At 43.2% G+C, this 17,807-nt stretch overlaps 2 pseudogenes across 2 annotated transcripts; both read left to right on the top strand.

Annotated features, from left to right (window-relative positions):
- Positions 1 to 2,419: 2,419 nt before the first annotated feature.
- LOC311115763 (stromal membrane-associated protein 1-like) lies at positions 2,420 to 4,243 on the top strand (annotated as a pseudogene). Its single transcript has 3 exons — positions 2,420 to 2,699; positions 3,327 to 3,688; positions 3,972 to 4,243. The product of its transcript is annotated as a stromal membrane-associated protein 1-like (transcript).
- Positions 4,244 to 14,454: 10,211 nt separating this feature from the next.
- On the top strand, positions 14,455 to 16,279 carry LOC311115762 (stromal membrane-associated protein 1-like; annotated as a pseudogene). The gene is made up of 3 exons: positions 14,455 to 14,734; positions 15,363 to 15,724; positions 16,008 to 16,279. The product of its transcript is annotated as a stromal membrane-associated protein 1-like (transcript).
- The last annotated feature ends 1,528 nt before the right edge of the window (positions 16,280 to 17,807 follow it).

Below are 17,807 nucleotides of genomic sequence, written 5' to 3'. Positions count from 1 at the left end.
AAACAGTTTCCGCCTTCCCCTTCACCCTTGAATGTTTAGTACCGCCCCCTCTGTTAGTGGGTTGACACTACATGATAATTCTAACATTTATACTGTATTTGGGGTGAAATCCTTTAGTCATTATTCTTAAAATCCAAATTAATCTAACAATCTTTAGGAGACAGAACGCGTCTCTTTCCTGAGCAGTATGACAGCTGCGTGGTCCCATGGTGTTTATACTTGCGTACTATTGTTTGTACAGATGAACGTGGTACTTTCAGGCGTTTGGAAATTGCTCCCAAGGATGAACCAGACTTGTGGAGGTCTACAATTTATTTCTGAGGTCTTGGCTGATTTTCTTTTGATTTTCCCATGATGTCAAGCAAAGAGGCACTGAGTTTGAAGGTAGGCCTTGAAATACATCCACAGGTACACCTCCAGTTGACGCAAATGATGTCAATTAGCCTATCAGAAGCTTCTAAAGCCATGACATAATTTTCTGGAATTTTCCAAGCTGTTTAAAGGCACAGTCAACTTAGTGTATGTAAACTTCTGACCCACTGGAATTGTGATACAGTGAATTATAAGTGAAATAATCTGTCCGTAAACAATTGTTGGAAAAATTACTTGTGTCAGGCACAAAGTAGATGTCCTAACCTACTTGCCAAAACTATAGTTTGTTAAGAAGAAATTTGTGGAGTGGTTGAAAAACAAGTTTTAATGACTCCAACCTAAGTGTATGTAAACTTCAGACTTCAACTGTATATATATATATATATATATATATATATATACAGTGGGGGAAAAAAGTATTTAGTCAGCCACCAATTGTGCAAGTTCTCTCACTTAAAAAGATGAGAGAGGCCTGTAATTTTCATCATAGGTTCACGTCAACTATGACAGACAAAATGAGAAAAAAAAATCCAGAAAATCACATTGTAGTATTTTTAATGAATTTATTTGCAAATTATGGTGGAAAATAAGTATTTGGTCAATAACAAAAGTTTCTCAATACTTTCTTATATACCCTTTGTTGGCAATGACACAGGTCAAACGTTTTCTGTAAGTCTTCACAAGGTTTTCACACACTGTTGCTGGTATTTTGGCCCATTCCTCCATGCAGATCTCCTCTAGAGCAGTGATGTTTTGGGGCTGTCGCTGGGCAACACGGACTTTCAACTCCCTCCAAAGATTTGACCTTGAAATGCTTCTTGCGAAGCCACTCCTTCGTTGCCCGGGCGGTGTGTTTGGGATCATTGTCATGCTGAAAGACCCAGCCACGTTTCATCTTCAATGCCCTTGCTGATGGAAGGAGGTTTTCACTCAAAATCTCACGATACATGGCCCCATTCATTCTTTCCTTTAAACGGATCAGTCGTCCTGGTCCCTTTGCAGAAAAACAGCCCCAAAGCATGATGTTTCCACCCCCATGCTTCACAGTAGGTATGGTGTTCTTTGGATGCAACTCAACATTCTTTGTCCTCCAAACACGTCGAGTTGAGTTTTTACCAAAAAGTTATATTTTGGTTTCATCTGACCATATGACATTCTCCCAATCTTCTTCTGGATCATCCAAATGCACTCTAGCAAACTTCAGACGGGCCTGGACATGTACTGGCTTAAGCAGGGGGACACGTCTGGCACTGCAGGATTTGAGTCCCTGGCGGCGTAGTGTGTTACTGATGGTAGGCTTTGTTACTTTGGTCCCAGCTCTCTGCAGGTCATTCACTAGGTCCCCCCCCGTGTGGTTCTGGGATTTTTGCTCACTGTTCTTGTGATCATTTTGACCCCACGGGGTGAGATCTTGCGTGGAGCCCCAGATCGAGGGAGATTATCAGTGGTCTTGTATGTCTTCCATTTCCTAATAATTGCTCCCACAGTTGATTTCTTCAAACCAAGCTGCTTACCTATTGCAGATTCAGTCTTCCCAGCCTGGTGCAGGTCTACAATTTTGTTTCTGGTGTCCTTTGACAGCTCTTTGTTCTTGGCCATAGTGGAGTTTGGAGTGTGACTGTTTGAGGTTGTGGACAGGTGTCTTTTATACTGATAACAAGTTCAAACAGGTGCCATTAATACAGGTAACGAGTGGAGGACAGAGGAGCCTCTTAAAGAAGAAGTTACAGGTCTGTGAGAGCCAGAAATCTTGCTTGTTTGTAGGTGACCAAATACTTATTTTCCACCATAATTTGCAAATAAATTCATTAAAAATCCTACAATGTGATTTTCTGGATTTTTTTTCTCTCATTTTGTCTGTCATAGTTGACGTGTACCTATGATGAAAATTACAGGCCTCTCTCATCTTTTTAAGTGAGAGAACTTGCACAATTGGTGGCTGACTAAATACTTTTTTTCCCCACTGTATATATATATATATATCCATCCATGCATGCAGGCCAGTGCATGTTAGCGTGAGAGAAGTTTGAAGATCAAGAGACTGAATATGGTTAGCGACTTTTCTTACGTAGTTCTTACAGTTTTTGCTTCCTTCTTCCAGGCTAGCTCCAGTACCCCAGCCAGCACCCCAACACAACCCCCAGCAGCAACCCCATCCTCAGGCTCTACCCAGGGAGACCTGGACCTGTTCAATGAGACTGGTGGTGGAGTTGGCATTAAGGGGGAGGACACCGGGGCCAAGAAACACCTCTCCAAGGACTCCATCCTGTCCCTGTATGGGAACACCAGTATGCCTCAGATGCCCCAGCACCAGCAGGCCCCGCCTGGTAAGGAGAAATACAGACAAGCGTACACATGCACATACTGTACACTCATGCAGGGCTCTACACTGACCCTTTTTACAAGGAGCACATGTGCGCCTAAGTTGAAAAATGTAGGAGCACACAAAGACATTTAGGAGCACAATGACAAATATGAGGTTAACAAGCCGTTTTCTTTATAGTAATGAATTTGTGCTCAGTGTATTCTCCATGGCACTCAGGGGCTTCGGTACAGTGAAGTAATCATTACAACAATTATCATCTGGGGGATTTTTTTTAATCCAGGCGCACTTGTGCTCCTAAATTAATATTCCAGGTCGCACAGCAAAATATTTAGGCGCATATGCCAGTAAAATGGTCGCCCTGTCATGCATCATTTTGGGCATGTGCACGCAAACACCAACCAATAACACAGAGGTTGGAAATGGTCCCCAACTGGCTCTGGGCTATATAGTGTAAATACCAAACACTTCTAAAGTAGCAAGTCACCAACCAAGTTGTTCAGTCACTTTCCCACTCTCTCAGTATATCTGTGGCAAGCTGTCATAAAGGTTAACAGAACGTTTTATTTTGAAAGAAAGACAAACTGTGCAACCCTGTTCTCAGTATTTCTCCTCTCTTTCTCCGCTCCAGCTGGTATATACATGAACCCTGCCCAGATGCAGTTTCCATTAGGCATCCCCCAGCAGCAGGTCCCCACTGGCTACCAGGCCTTTCCTGGCATGGGCACGGGCATGCCCCCCACCGAAGTCATGGGTGCCATGATGGCTCAGAGCGGAGCCGCCATGATGGGACCCAACACAGGCATGATGGTTGGCATGACGATGCCCAACGGTTTCATGGGACAAGCGCCTGCGGCCGGGATGGTTGGCATGGCTCCGAGGATGATGGGGGTACCCCAGGGGGGGATGCCCGCGGGTATGGTGCCCGCTCAGGGCATGCATGGGATGTATGCCGTCCAGCCTGGGCAGCAGGGCCAGTGGAACATGGGACAGGTATGGTAGTTATTTTGTTGTCTCGTTCTTTGGCATATTGGGTTTTTTCCCCTAGGAGTAAGCTTTGCATTTGAAGTATAAGATGGTTTAATGAGAATACAAGTTCAGTATCTTTGGGAGTTAACTTAATTAGGTAATGTTACCATATTGCCATAACTATCCAATTTTCTGAGATCAATATAGATGCATTGGGGTAAGGGGTTTGATTTTGTATTAGGCAATATTGTGTTTCCCTGACCCTGACACCTTTACCTTACTACTCGTCTCTCTCTTTCTTCCCCAGATGAACCAGCAGATGTCAGGGATGAGTCTGAACGGTGCCGGGGGGGGGCATGGCCTTCGGTCAGCCTGCCTCCACCATGGGAGGCTGGGCCGCTTCACCCTCCGGTCAGACCCTCAGCACACAGCTCTGGAAGTGACCCACCTGGAGGTCAAAGATCAGGGATTGGGGGTCAGGGCAGCGGAAGAGGGGGTCTCAACCAGGGGGTCCGAAATTCAACATCCAACCCCCCCAGCAACCTTACTATGAACTGATGCCCGTTCTCCAACTGTTACTGACCAGTCTCCAACATCAAGCTCATTTATCTGTCTCTGTTCACATAATGAAGAGAAGCATCCTTTCTTCAGGTAAGCACAGATCCATTGGTGATTGGACAGGTGAAAGCAAAGTGACGGTCTTATTACTCTGACTGGCCCAACCAAATCAGATCAGTGATTACTTCAAGGAAGGAAGCTTTTCTGAAGTATTCAAACGGGGCACATCTCTCTCTCTCTTTGTCTCTTTCTGTCTATCTTTTGTGAGTGAATTGGGCGTCATCATACATACACCATCATACGCAGGATGGCAGTCTGTGCCTGTTATGTGTTAGAAATCATAACTCTTTTAATTTTCCTTTTTTGGAGAAAAGAAAATTAGCCCTGTCACACAACAATGACATCATCGACAACATATCGAAAAAGCTGCAGGACCAGTTACACAAGCTTTAATTGTATCATTATTATAAAAAATTATTATAGAGAATTAAAGAATAGTATTTAAACTTTGGGAGAAGACATGGCTATCATTTCTGTGAATACTGCTCTCCTATGTACAGCTCTGTTTAACCTTCTTTTAAAGTACCTGTGGTTCCCCTACAAAATAAAGTATGATAAACTGTGTCTGATGTGTGTTCTAGAGTCTAGACTTCTGGGTTCTAGATTTTGCCATTAACAACATTCAAAGTCAATTCTACCAGAACACCTAAGAAGGTAAAGAAGTTTGCATTTAAAACATGTCTACTCCATGTATCTCTTTTTTCCAGTGGTAGGCTACAGACATGCAAATGTCAGGGTGGTATCATTCTTTAACCATCCTTTGCAGAGCTGGCAAGTTATATACACCACATTTACAGTATTACATAAGAGGGAAAATAGACACGGGGAGACAAGAGCTCCCTGTAAGTAGGCTAAATATTTGAAAGAATTATGTTGATGGTGCAATATGGTAAAAAACATTTAAGAATACTTTTCTGAAAAATAACTGAATGAAGAAGAACTGAACTGGAGAGTTTGGTAGAAAAAACGAATTCCCAGTTGAGGAAAAGCGCGGGACATGATTTTAGCATGGTCCCTTTTGAGTGCATAAACAGTGAGGGTGTTGACCTTAGTTTACTCGATATTCTACAATCAATTACAATATTCAGAGGACGACATATTCTTAACATTTTGGTATTGGCCAGCGTGTGACTCTCATGTGCTACACCTTCGGTTGTTGATGATCCACTTGAGGAGGAGAATACAGCGAAGGTGCCCGATTAAGAGCTCCGGGCCCGTCTATCCGACTGACGCTTCTCCCTCCCTGTACCATCGACGCTCCCTCCGCTGCTACTACCTTTCTGAAGTGCCTCAACACCGTCAGCTGTGGAAACCATCCCCCAAGTCAAAACCAGCCAATGTCAGAATCCTACATTAGTTTTGTTTTTAAAGCGTATTTGAAATTCTCTTTAATGAAAAGTGCTATATAAAATAAATGTAGTATTATTAAACAGAGATAGAATTCCTGGTCACACTTTATTTGGATAGTCCCGTATAAATAATCTACAGATGGGCATACTTTCAACAAACGATCTGTTGATAAGCAACTGCTTGCCAAGGTTAGGGTTAGTTTAGAATAAGGGTAAGGGTTACGTTTAGGGCTAAGGTTAAGGGTTAAGGCTTAGGGTTAGTGGATAGTTAGTTGAAATGCTGACAGTTATTGAACATCTACAAACCATCCACTTGGGACTATCCAAATAAAGTGTAACCGAATTCCATTCGAAACCCTGCGTAATGGCATTCTGGACATAAAGAATTCCATCTCTATGCGACAGAGAGGGTCACAATGCCGACGCTTCGTATGGAACTCCAGAACCAGAGAGTTATGTTCAGAACTCTCAAGAAATCTTCAGTTCTTGATCGACAAACGAGAGATACAGCATTATGGCAAGCTTTTCATTCATCCTCCCTGAAGACGGACATTATTCTATTAAGGACAACGCAGTTAACTCAGGTAAGAATAATTAAATTATTTCAGTCTTAAAACTAAAATATTAATTGATTTAATTCTTAGTAGAAAGGAAATATCTTCAAACTTAGAATAAGATGGCTGTAAAGGCTTTTGTTGTTAGTTACCAAGCAATGTAACCATGCAAAATGAATATTTACAGCTGTAAATGGTTTTACTTAGGCCAAGTAAAATATGCAATGTCTCAATTATCTCTCCTTCCTCCCAAAGTGCGCACTTGTTCACTTCACTGAATTGAAAAGAAATGACTGGTATAAGAAATATGGTTGAAACTCCCACTAGCCTATGCCTCCACCAATCCAACGGTTTAAGATGTCTGGGAAGTAGAGAAGGAGTGCACACTTTAAGGAAATAGGAGATATTATTGGAACACACATTATTTGCCATGAGTGAAAAGGAAAATATCCCTCCCTTTCTTATAATGCTAAAAATATGTTTTGTTGATCCTGTGCTGTCATGGCGTTTCTTTCAGGGTGGATTTCAATGGTGACCCAACTCAACACCCTTGAAGGTCCAGAGTCAGAGAGTCAGAACATCCGTCAGAGCTTTGCAGAGATACTTGGCGACAAGTACCACTACGCGAATGCCATCAACAGCTCTCTGCTCTGGACTGTTGGGTACACCCCCTACATTCCCCCAGTTCTGAAAGGAAGAAGCTTCCCCTCTGTCGAGAGCTTCTTCCTGGATGAGTGGGAGCCACTGACACTCCAGCAGACTCCTCAGGTTCTGTCCACCAGTGTTTCCATCGAGGAAGACTACCTGATCCAGTCTGCTGCAGGCCTAGTATCTCAGGTTCTGTCCACCAGTGTTGCCATTATGGAGAATGACCTGATCCAGTCTGCTGCAGGCCTAGTGTCTCAGGTTCTGTCCACCAGTGTTTCCATTGTGGAGAATGACCTGATCCAGTCTGCTGCAGGCCTAGTATCTCAGGTTCTGTCCACCAGTGTTTCCATTGTGGAGAATGACCTGATCCAGTCTGCTGCAGGCCTAGTATCTCAGGTTCTGTCCACCAGTGTTTCCATTGTGGAGAATGACCTGATCCAGTCTGCTGCAGGCCTAGTGTCTCAGGTTCTGTCCACCAGTGTTTCCATTGCGGAGAATGACCTGATCCAGTCTGCTGCAGGCCTAGTGTCTCAGGTTCTGTCCACCAGTGTTTCCATTGTGGAGAATGACCTGATCCAGTCTGCTGAAGGCCTAGTATCTCAGGTTCTGTCCACCAGTGTTTCCATTGTGGAGAATGACCTGATCCAGTCTGCTGCAGGCCTAGTGTCTCAGGTTCTGTCCACCAGTGTTTCCATTGCGGAGAATGACCTGATCCAGTCTGCTGCAGGCCTAGTGTCTCAGGTTCTGTCCACCAGTGTTTCCATTGCGGAGAATGACCTGATCCAGTCTGCTGCAGGCCTAGTGTCTCAGGTTCTCTCCACCAGTGTTTCCATTGTGGAGAATGACCTGATCCAGTCTGCTGCAGGCCTAGTATCTCAGGTTCTGTCTACCAGTGTTTCCATCGTGGAGAATGACCGGTTCCAGTCTGCTACAAATCTAGTGTCTCAGGATGAGGACCCCACCCTGAGAGCCTCCAACCAACCTGAGGTCCATGTGGCTGATGTGTCAACCAAGGGAAGTAGACTTACCATCACTGTTTCTATGGGTTCAACCAAGAGTAGCCATGTTGCTTTACGTGAAGTTGATGCTAGTGCTACCAGCCTGGAGCAGTCTGCTGAGAAAATGTCTACCTCTACTACTGATGTCAACGACATCTCATCAACTGCTGCTGCCAAGAAGAAGAAGAGGTGTGGATTATTCTCATCTCTCTGGAGAGCTCTCATGGGGAAGAACAAGAAGCCTGTAAGTAATAACTCATACTGTAATTCTCTTTTGTACTTAACATATTCATTTATCAACTATTTTGATGCTAATATCCAGTGATAATGGCTGTCTGTAAAATAGGTTTTCTATATTTTATACCTTTCGTTTTTCAGGCTAAAGTGGCTTCCAAGAAAGAGGATGAAATCAACAAGGATGAGAGCCGCCTCACCTGCCACCACAACACTGTACAGGGAGATCACTGATGCAGGCACCAACAATGGTGTTTCTATTTTTTCTTCATCCCCAATCCCCTTCCCACACCCCACCCATTTTATCTTCAGTAAACCTTTTGTCGTTGCATTTGATTGTGTTTTGTCTTTGATTGGTATCACTGTCATTGATAAGGGCAGGGGTTTAGTAGTTCAACTACATGTCAATCAATCTCTGGTTAACTTTCAAACTCCGAAGGGAGACAACCGAGGCAAAGACATAAGCAGGAGGGCAACTGTGACCTTCAGAAATGTGCAAAGATGTGAACAGTTTGTAACAATGTAACAACGCTAATGCGATCAGTTATCTCCACATTTTCTGGAGAATAACATGCATTCTCGCTCAGGGCCTCTAGATGGAGTAGCAAGCACAATTCTGAGGGTTCCCCTCATTATGCTTTCATCAGCTGTTGGAAATGGGGATATTCCCATATTAGGAATTCCTGTGGGAGATTTATACCATGAAATCCTGCAGCGCCCACAAGGTCCCCCTGCTCAAGAAAGCACATATACAGGCCCGTCTGAAGTTTGCCAATGAACATCTGAATTATTCAGAGAAGAACTGGGTGAAAGTGTTGTGGTCAGATGAGACCAAAATCAAGCTCTTTGGCATCAACTCAACTTGCCGTGTTTGGATGAGGAGGAATGCTGCCTATGACCCCAAGAACACCATCCCCACCGTCAAACATGGAGGTGGAAACATTATGCTTTGGGGGTGTTTTTCTGCTAAGGGGACAGGACAACTTCACCGCATCAAAGGGACGATGGACGGGGCCATGTACCGTCAAATCTTGAGTGAGAACCTCCTTCCCTCAGCCAGGGCATTGAAAATGGGTCGTGGATGGGTATTCCAGAATGACAATGACCCAAAACACACGGCCAAGACAACAAAGGAGTGGCTCAAGAAGAAGCACATTAAGGTCCTGGAGTGGCCTAGCCAGTCTCCAGACCTTAATCCCATAGAAAATCTGTGGAGGGAGCTGAAGGTTCGAGTTGCCAAACGTCAGCCTCGAAACCTTAATGACTTGGAGAAGATCTGCAAAGTGGAGTAGGACAAAATCCCTCCTGAGATGTGTGCAAACCTGGTGGCCAACTACAAGAAACGTCTGACCTCTGTGATTGCCAACAAGGGTTTTGCCACCAAGTACTAAGTCATGTTTTGCAGAGGGTTCAAATACTTATTTCCCTCATTAAAATGCAAATCAATGTATAACATTTTTGACATGCGTGTTTCTGGATATTTTTGTTGTTATTCTGTCTCGCACTGTTCAAATAAACCTACCATTAAAATTATAGACTGATCATTTCTTTGTCAGTGGGCAAACGTACAAAATCAGCAGGGGATCAAATACTTTTTTTCCCTCACTATAAGTACTTTACACCACTGTGCACTACGCTACCCTGTGCCCCAACCTTCCCAAAAGCAAAGAAATATACAAAATTAGGCAACCCCCCCAGTAAACTTAGAACTATCCCTTAGGGCCCTCAAAAAGCTAGGGCTGGCCCTGAACTTGTGTATCAGATAGCCATATGTCAGAAGCTAGTGGACTCATGACAGTGGAGAGTGGAATGGGGAGGACAACAAATTGTTAGCTAGCTAAATGTCTAAAAGGAAGTTGGTTAAAAAGTTATGAGCTATACCTCTGTGTCAGTGGAGCCTCCTCAGAGGAGGAAGGGGAGGACCATCCTCCTCAGTGAATTTCATAAAAAATGTAAATGGTAAAACATTAAAAAAGTTATCCTTTTTACATAAAACTATACTAAATATAATCACGTCACCAAATAATTGATTAAAACACACTATTTTGCAAAGGTCTACCGTAGCCTCAACAGCACTCTGTAGGGTAGCGCCATGGTGTAGCCGGAGGACAGCTAGCTTACGTCCTCCTCTGGGTACATTGACTTCAATACAAAACCTAGGAGGCTCATGGTTCTCACCTTCTTCCATAGACTTACACAGAAATTATGACAACTTCTGGAGGATGTCCTCCAACCTATCAGAGCTCTTGCAGCATGAACTGACATGTTGTTCACCCAATCAAAGGATCAGAGAATTAATATAGTACTGAAAGCATAAACTACAGCTAGCTAGCTAGCACTGAAGTGCATAAAATGTGCTGAGTAGTTGACTCAAAGAGAGAGAAAGACAACAGATGAACAGTTTTGAACAAATTCAGCAAATGCAGCTAGCTAGTTTAGCCTACTGAAACACCCTTCTCAAACAGAGGGATGCTATGTTAGCTAGCTGGCTATGACTATCCAACACAACATTGGAACTCTTCCAAGTCAAGGTAAGCTTTTGGTTTTACCAATTTATTGCCACCGGGGCCTGCCGGTGTAACTGCTTACTGACAATGTAGGCTGTGTGTAGCGGCTTGGCTTGGAAAGTTTTTTTTTGCCTGGTCACATACAGCTAATGTGTTGTGCATTGAAGTCCACACGCGAAGGGATGAAGTGAGAGGAGGAGAACGCATGGATGCGAGAAGGAATACAACGTGGCTGTGTGTTCAGGGGTGTATTCATTCCGCCGTTTCTGTTGAAAAACGTTTCTTAAACGGAAGCAATCTCATGATGGGTATCATGTAGTAGCCTAAACCTATCGCTGTTACATTGAACTGGGTGAATGGAATATGAATGACAGTCATCCAATATGCTGTAATAGAAATAAGGCCACCCTCATCTTAAATGGCACTGACCGCCACTGCTCCACAAGCCAGACAACTGTTCTGCCTCTTGGCTGGTTGAATATGAACTTGAGACCCTTACTTTTTATACTGTAATGTCTGGCTTTATTTATACTAACTAGCTAGAAAGCACTGTAATTGTAGCTACCAGGGGTGGACTGTTTCGCTAGCAAATTATGTGAGCTACAGTAGCTAGTTGTCACACCTGTCTGTGGTGTTCTAATCAAATGACAATTTGACACAGGTGAGGAGGAGCAGCGCGTGCTCCTTTTCGCTGTGAGTAGCTGTGAAATACAGTTTACATATAGCCATTTTATTATGTCAAATTGAGAGGAGAAACGTGTCTGACCTTTCCCATTTCTTGATCAATTCTTCTTGAGGAAGAATAGACATGTAGTTATTCTAAGTGAACAAGCAGAAGTGTCAAATTATTGCAGCGAAGACCTTCTTCCGGTTTGTACCCACTGAGGTATAATAACAACGGTTGTACCACAGACAGAAGGAGAAACCCAGACAGGGGCTATAAAGCTGAAGCGTTCGTTTTCTCACCACCAAATATGGCAGTGAGAGAAAGTACAGTCGCGGGTAGTGGGAGAATATGGAACTAGGTGAAACTGGGCCGACATTCTGCTATTTTTTTCATCAATTAAACATCTGCTCTCAATACATTTATGTTCCCAAAACTATAATCTGTTACGAACACAGTGCACTGAGTTTTATAGACTTGATGCTTTGCCAAAGTTTAAAAAATGGCGTTGTTTAGAAGGAGTGCAACGTCGAATTGAGTCTGTGCACATGCGCACTTCAAAGGAGGCGTTCCCTAACGAAAATATGCAAATACATGCTATAACGCGCCAATAGGATCTCGCTAGCTCGTGCTTGGCTTTGCCCACCTCCTTGCGTGTTCTGCCCACTATGCTGCATTTGCTCCCACTGTAAACCACACAGATAAGCTGTCTTGGGTTAGTTATAAATATCTTTGGTCGTACTTTGTGTTGTTTCGTGACGTCTCTCCACGTTCCCAACTAGGGTTCTGACTGCCCTCTCAATTTCCCCTGTGTTTAGCTTAAAGCTTGCTGCTAGACTCTCCAAATCCCTCCTGAACCCCCCTGTTCCTGTCTTAGGGTGCACTACACCCTCTATAGCTCTTACTACCTCTTTCTCTCTATCTAACTCTACCCTTCTATCATTACTGAATCAATGATAATACATTTACATTCTAGTCACCCAGCAGACACTCCTATCCAGAGCGACCTACAGTTAGTGAATACATATATATATTTTTTTTTTTACTACATTCCTACCATCTGAACTTATGTACTGTCTCTCACTCGCTCTCTCTAGCCCCTCCTTTCGCTGTTTTTTCAAATTCATTTTATATGCAACTTTTTACTTCGAGATGCCCAATAAATTCATACCTCTTCTCCCAAATGGATCCATAAAACATATTTCTTCGATCTCTTCCTAACATATATCTTTCATCCCCCGTTAATTCCCGGACCTCTTTAGAAGATTTATTTCCCATGGTGGAAAAATAAAAATCCCCCCCTTTAGTAATAATTCCCAGAATGATTCTTCTAGGAGCTATTATTTTAGTGCGTCTCTTGAGCCAATGTATGATCTGCTTTTGTGATTAACCATTTAAAATTATTTAACCCCTAACCCAGAGTTTTTTATTTAAAACTCCGGTTTCATGAAAGGGGTCGATAACCATTTTTTCTCACGCGACCTATTTTTTTTTTTAGCTCCTTCCTTGAAACAATTATCACGTATACTGATGGATTCTCAAGTCTCACATGTACACAACATTATACAGTCATTTGCTAAACCTATTTGTAACCTAGAGGTCGTAACTGCTCTAGTTTCATGAAACAGACAGAGTTCTAGCAAATCCCCAGTCGTATACGCGACTTTTGACCTGTTTTATGTATCCATAGCACACGACAAAAATCATCCCTTTCCCTGTTTATCGTAGCACTGTACCCAGTACAGTCTCAATAAAAACTAGTTTACATTGATGATGGCCTTTCACCCCTTGTCATTTCGGACTAGATTATTCTGGTAATAGCTATTTACCTAGGGTCAATTGCGGACCCTCCCCGTTTCGTAATAATTATTACTTCCTTTGAGATTTTGGTAACTTTTCTCTGCACTCCACAATAATTACTATTCTCATACAAGTTCAAATCATTTCACCAAAATCCATGAATAAAAATTACTGACCTTTTCCTTGCAGTTTGGATTTAAATGTTTTTTCAAACTCGTTAACGTCTTTATCGTTCATAAGAGTAATCACCGGCCTGTTTATAACCTTAACGTCGAAGGCCAGGACTCTTTCACGGATGCTATCACCCGCCCGTGCACGGATTCGGTGTCCTTAGAACGATAAAGACGTATTTAAGCTCCGCTCAAAGGACCAATCTGTCATGTGAATTTCTATCTCTAATTCAACCTAAGCTTGAATCATTACCAGAGGTTGTAAGGCTCTGGTTTTAATCATCAATGATTCAAGGTCAATAACCACGAAGAATGATTTTTTGTATGTTTATTCATGGAGAGCTCTGGCGCCAAAGACACATACATACTGTTTTTATACCTCTTGACAAACAAAGGCACTATGCTCCTCCCACCTTTAGGTGTCTTTCTTAAACAGTTTCCGCCTTCCCCTTCACCCTTGAATGTTTAGTACCGCCCCCTCTGTTAGTGGGTTGACACTACATGATAATTCTAACATTTATACTGTATTTGGGGTGAAATCCTTTAGTCATTATTCTTAAAATCCAAATTAATCTAACAATCTTTAGGAGACAGAACGCGTCTCTTTCCTGAGCAGTATGACGGCTGCGTGGTCCCATGGTGTTTATACTTGCGTACTATTGTTTGTACAGATGAACGTGGTACTTTCAGGCGTTTGGAAATTGCTCCCAAGGATGAACCAGACTTGTGGAGGTCTACAATTTATTTCTGAGGTCTTGGCTGATTTTCTTTTGATTTTCCCATGATGTCAAGCAAAGAGGCACTGAGTTTGAAGGTAGGCCTTGAAATACATCCACAGGTACACCTCCAGTTGACGCAAATGATGTCAATTAGCCTATCAGAAGCTTCTAAAGCCATGACATAATTTTCTGGAATTTTCCAAGCTGTTTAAAGGCACAGTCAACTTAGTGTATGTAAACTTCTGACCCACTGGAATTGTGATACAGTGAATTATAAGTGAAATAATCTGTCCGTAAACAATTGTTGGAAAAATTACTTGTGTCAGGCACAAAGTAGATGTCCTAACCTACTTGCCAAAACTATAGTTTGTTAAGAAGAAATTTGTGGAGTGGTTGAAAAACAAGTTTTAATGACTCCAACCTAAGTGTATGTAAACTTCTGACTTCAACTGTATTTATATATATCCATCCATGCATGCAGGCCAGTGCATGTTAGCGTGAGAGAAGTTTGAAGATCAAGAGACTGAATATGGTTAGCGACTTTTCTTACGTAGTTCTTACAGTTTTTGCTTCCTTCTTCCAGGCTAGCTCCAGTACCCCAGCCAGCACCCCAACACAACCCCCAGCAGCAACCCCATCCTCAGGCTCTACCCAGGGAGACCTGGACCTGTTCAGTGAGACTGGTGGTGGAGTTGGCATTAAGGGGGAGGACACCGGGACCAAGAAACACCTCTCCAAGGACTCCATCCTGTCCCTGTATGGGAACACCAGTATGCCTCAGATGCCCCAGCACCAGCAGGCCCCGCCTGGTAAGGAGAAATACAGACAAGCGTACACATGCACATACTGTACACTCATGGAGGGCTCTACACTGACCTTTTTTACAAGGAGCACATGTGCGCCTAAGTTGAAAAATGTAGGAGCACACAAAGACATTTAGGAGCACAATGACAAATATGAGGTTAACAAGCCGTTTTCTTTATAGTAATGAATCTGTGCTCAGTGTATTCTCCATGGCACTCAGGGGCTTCGGTACAGTAAAGTAATCATTACAACAATTATCATCTGGGGGATTTTTTTTAAATCCAGGCGCACTTGTGCTCCTAAATTAATATTCCAGGTCGCACAGCAAAATATTTAGGCGCATATGCCAGTAAAATGGTCGCCCTGTCATGCATCATTTTGGGCATGTGCACGCAAACACCAACCAATAACACAGAAGTTGGAAATGGTCCCCAACTGGCTCTGGGCTATATAGTGTAAATACCAAACACTTCTAAAGTAGCAAGTCACCAACCAAGTTGTTCAGTCACTTTCCCACTCTCTTAATATATCTGTGGCAAGCTGTCATAAAGGTTAACAGAACGTTTTATTTTGAAAGAAAGACAAACTGTGCAACCCTGTTCTCAGTATTTCTCCTTTCTTTCCCCGCTCCAGCTGGTATATACATGAACCCCGCCCAGATGCAGTTTCCATTAGGCATCCCCCAGCAGCAGGTCCCCACTGGATACCAGGCCTTTCCTGGCATGGGCACGGGCATGCCCCCCACCACCGTCATGGGTGCCATGATGGCTCAGAGCGGAGCCGCCATGATGGGACCCAACACAGGCATGATGGTTGGCATGACGATGCCCAACGGTTTCATGGGACAAGCGCCTGCGGCCGGGATGGTTGGCATGGCTCCGAGGATGATGGGGGTACCCCAGGGGGGGATGCCCGCGGGTATGGTGCCCGCTCAGGGCATGCAGGGGATGTATGCCGTCCAGCCTGGGCAGCAGGGCCAGTGGAACATGGGACAGGTATGGTAGTTATTTTGTTGTCTCGTTCTTTGGCATTTTGGGGTTTTTCCCCTAGGAGTAAGCTTTGCATTTGAAGTATAAGATGGTTTAATGAGAATACAAGATCAGTATCTTTGGGAGTTAACTTAATTAGATAATGTTACCATATTGCCATAACTATCCAATTTTCTGAGATCAATATAGATGCATTGGGGTAAGGGGTTTGATTTTGTATTAGGCAATATTGTGTTTCCCTGACCCTGACACCTTTACCTTACTACTCGTCTCTCTCTTTCTTCCCCAGATGAACCAGCAGATGTCAGGGATGAGTCTGAACGGTGCCGGGGGGGGGGGGGGGCTTCGGTCAGCCTGCCTCCACCATGGGAGGCTGGGCCGCTTCACCCTCCGGTCAGACCCTCAGCACACAGCTCTGGAAGTGACCCACCTGGAGGTCAAAGATCAGGGATTGGGGGTCAGGGCAGCGGAAGAGGGGGTCTCAACCAGGGGGTCCGAAATTCAACATCCAACCCCCCCAGCAACCTTACTATGAACTGATGCCCGTTCTCCAACTGTTACTGACCAGTCTCCAACATCAAGCTTATCTGTCTCTGTTCACATGCTGAAGAGATGCATCCTTTCTTCAGTTAAGCACAGATCCATTGGTGATTGGACAGGTGAAAGCAAGGTGACGGTCTTATTACTCTGACTGGCCCAACCAAATCAGATCAGTGATTACTTCAAGGAAGGAAGCATTTCTGAAGTATTCAAACGGGGCACATCTCTCTCTCTCTTTGTCTCTTTCTGTCTATCTTTTGTGAGTGAATTGGGCGTCATCATACATACACCATCATACGCAGGATGGCAGTCTGTGCCTGTTATGTGTTAGAAATCATAACTCTTTCAATTTTCCTTTTTTGGAGAAAAAAAAAAGTGCCCTGTCACACAACAATGACATCATCGACAACATATCGAAAAAGCTGCAGGACCAGTTACACAAGCTTTAATTGTATCATTATTATAAAAAATTATTATAGAGAATTAAAGAATAGTATTTAAACTTTGGGAGAAGACATGGCTATCATTTCTGTGAATACTGCTCTCCTATGTACAGCTCTGTTTAACCTTCTTTTAAAGTACCTGTGGTTCCCCTACAAAATAAAGTATGATAAACTGTGTCTGATGTGTGTTCTAGAGTCTAGACTTCTGGGTTCTAGATTTTGCCATTAACAACATTCAAAGTCAATTCTACCAGAACACCTAAGAAGGTAAAGAAGTTTGCATTTAAAACATGTCTACTCCATGTATCTCTTTTTTCCAGGGGTAGGCTACAGACATGCAAATGTCAGGGTGGTATCATTCTTTAACCATCCTTTGCAGAGCTGGCAAGTTATATACACCACATTTACAGTATTACATAAGAGGGAAAATAGACACGGGGAGACAAGAGCTCCCTGTAAGTAGGCTAAATATTTGAAAGAATTCTGTTGATTGTGCAATATGGTAAAAAACATTTAAGAATAATTTTCTGAAAAATAACTGAATGAAGAAGAACTGAACTGAAGAGTTTGGTAGAAAAAACGAATTCCCAGTTGAGGAAAAGCGCGGGACATGATTTTAGCATGGTCCCTTTTGAGTGCATAAACAGTGAGGGTGTTGACCCTAGTTTACTCGATATTCTACAATCAATTACAATATTCAGAGGACGACATATTCTTAACATTTTGGTATTGGCCAGCGTGTGACTCTCATGTGCTACATCTTCGGTTGTTGATGATCCACTTGAGGAGGAGAATACAGCGAAGGTGCCCGATTAAGAGCTCCGGGCCCGTCTATCCGACTGACGCTTCTCCCTCCCTGTACCATCGACGCTCCCTCCGCTGCTACTACCTTTCTTGAAGTGCCTCAACACCGTCAGCTGTGGAAACCATCCCCCAAGTCAAAACCAGCCAATGTCAGAATCCTACATTAGTTTTGTTTTTAAAGCGTATTTGAAATTCTCTTTAATGAAAAGTGCTATATAAAATAAATGTAGTATTATTAAACAGAGATAGAATTCCTGGTCACACTTTATTTGGATAGTCCCGTATAAATAATCTACAGATGG

Source organism: Coregonus lavaretus, assembly GCF_964263955.1.
Source record: "Coregonus lavaretus genome assembly, contig: HAP1_SCAFFOLD_3936, whole genome shotgun sequence".
NCBI classification, from domain to species: Eukaryota; Metazoa; Chordata; class Actinopteri; order Salmoniformes; family Salmonidae; genus Coregonus; species Coregonus lavaretus.
This window is presented reverse-complemented; position numbering and strand designations above follow the sequence as displayed.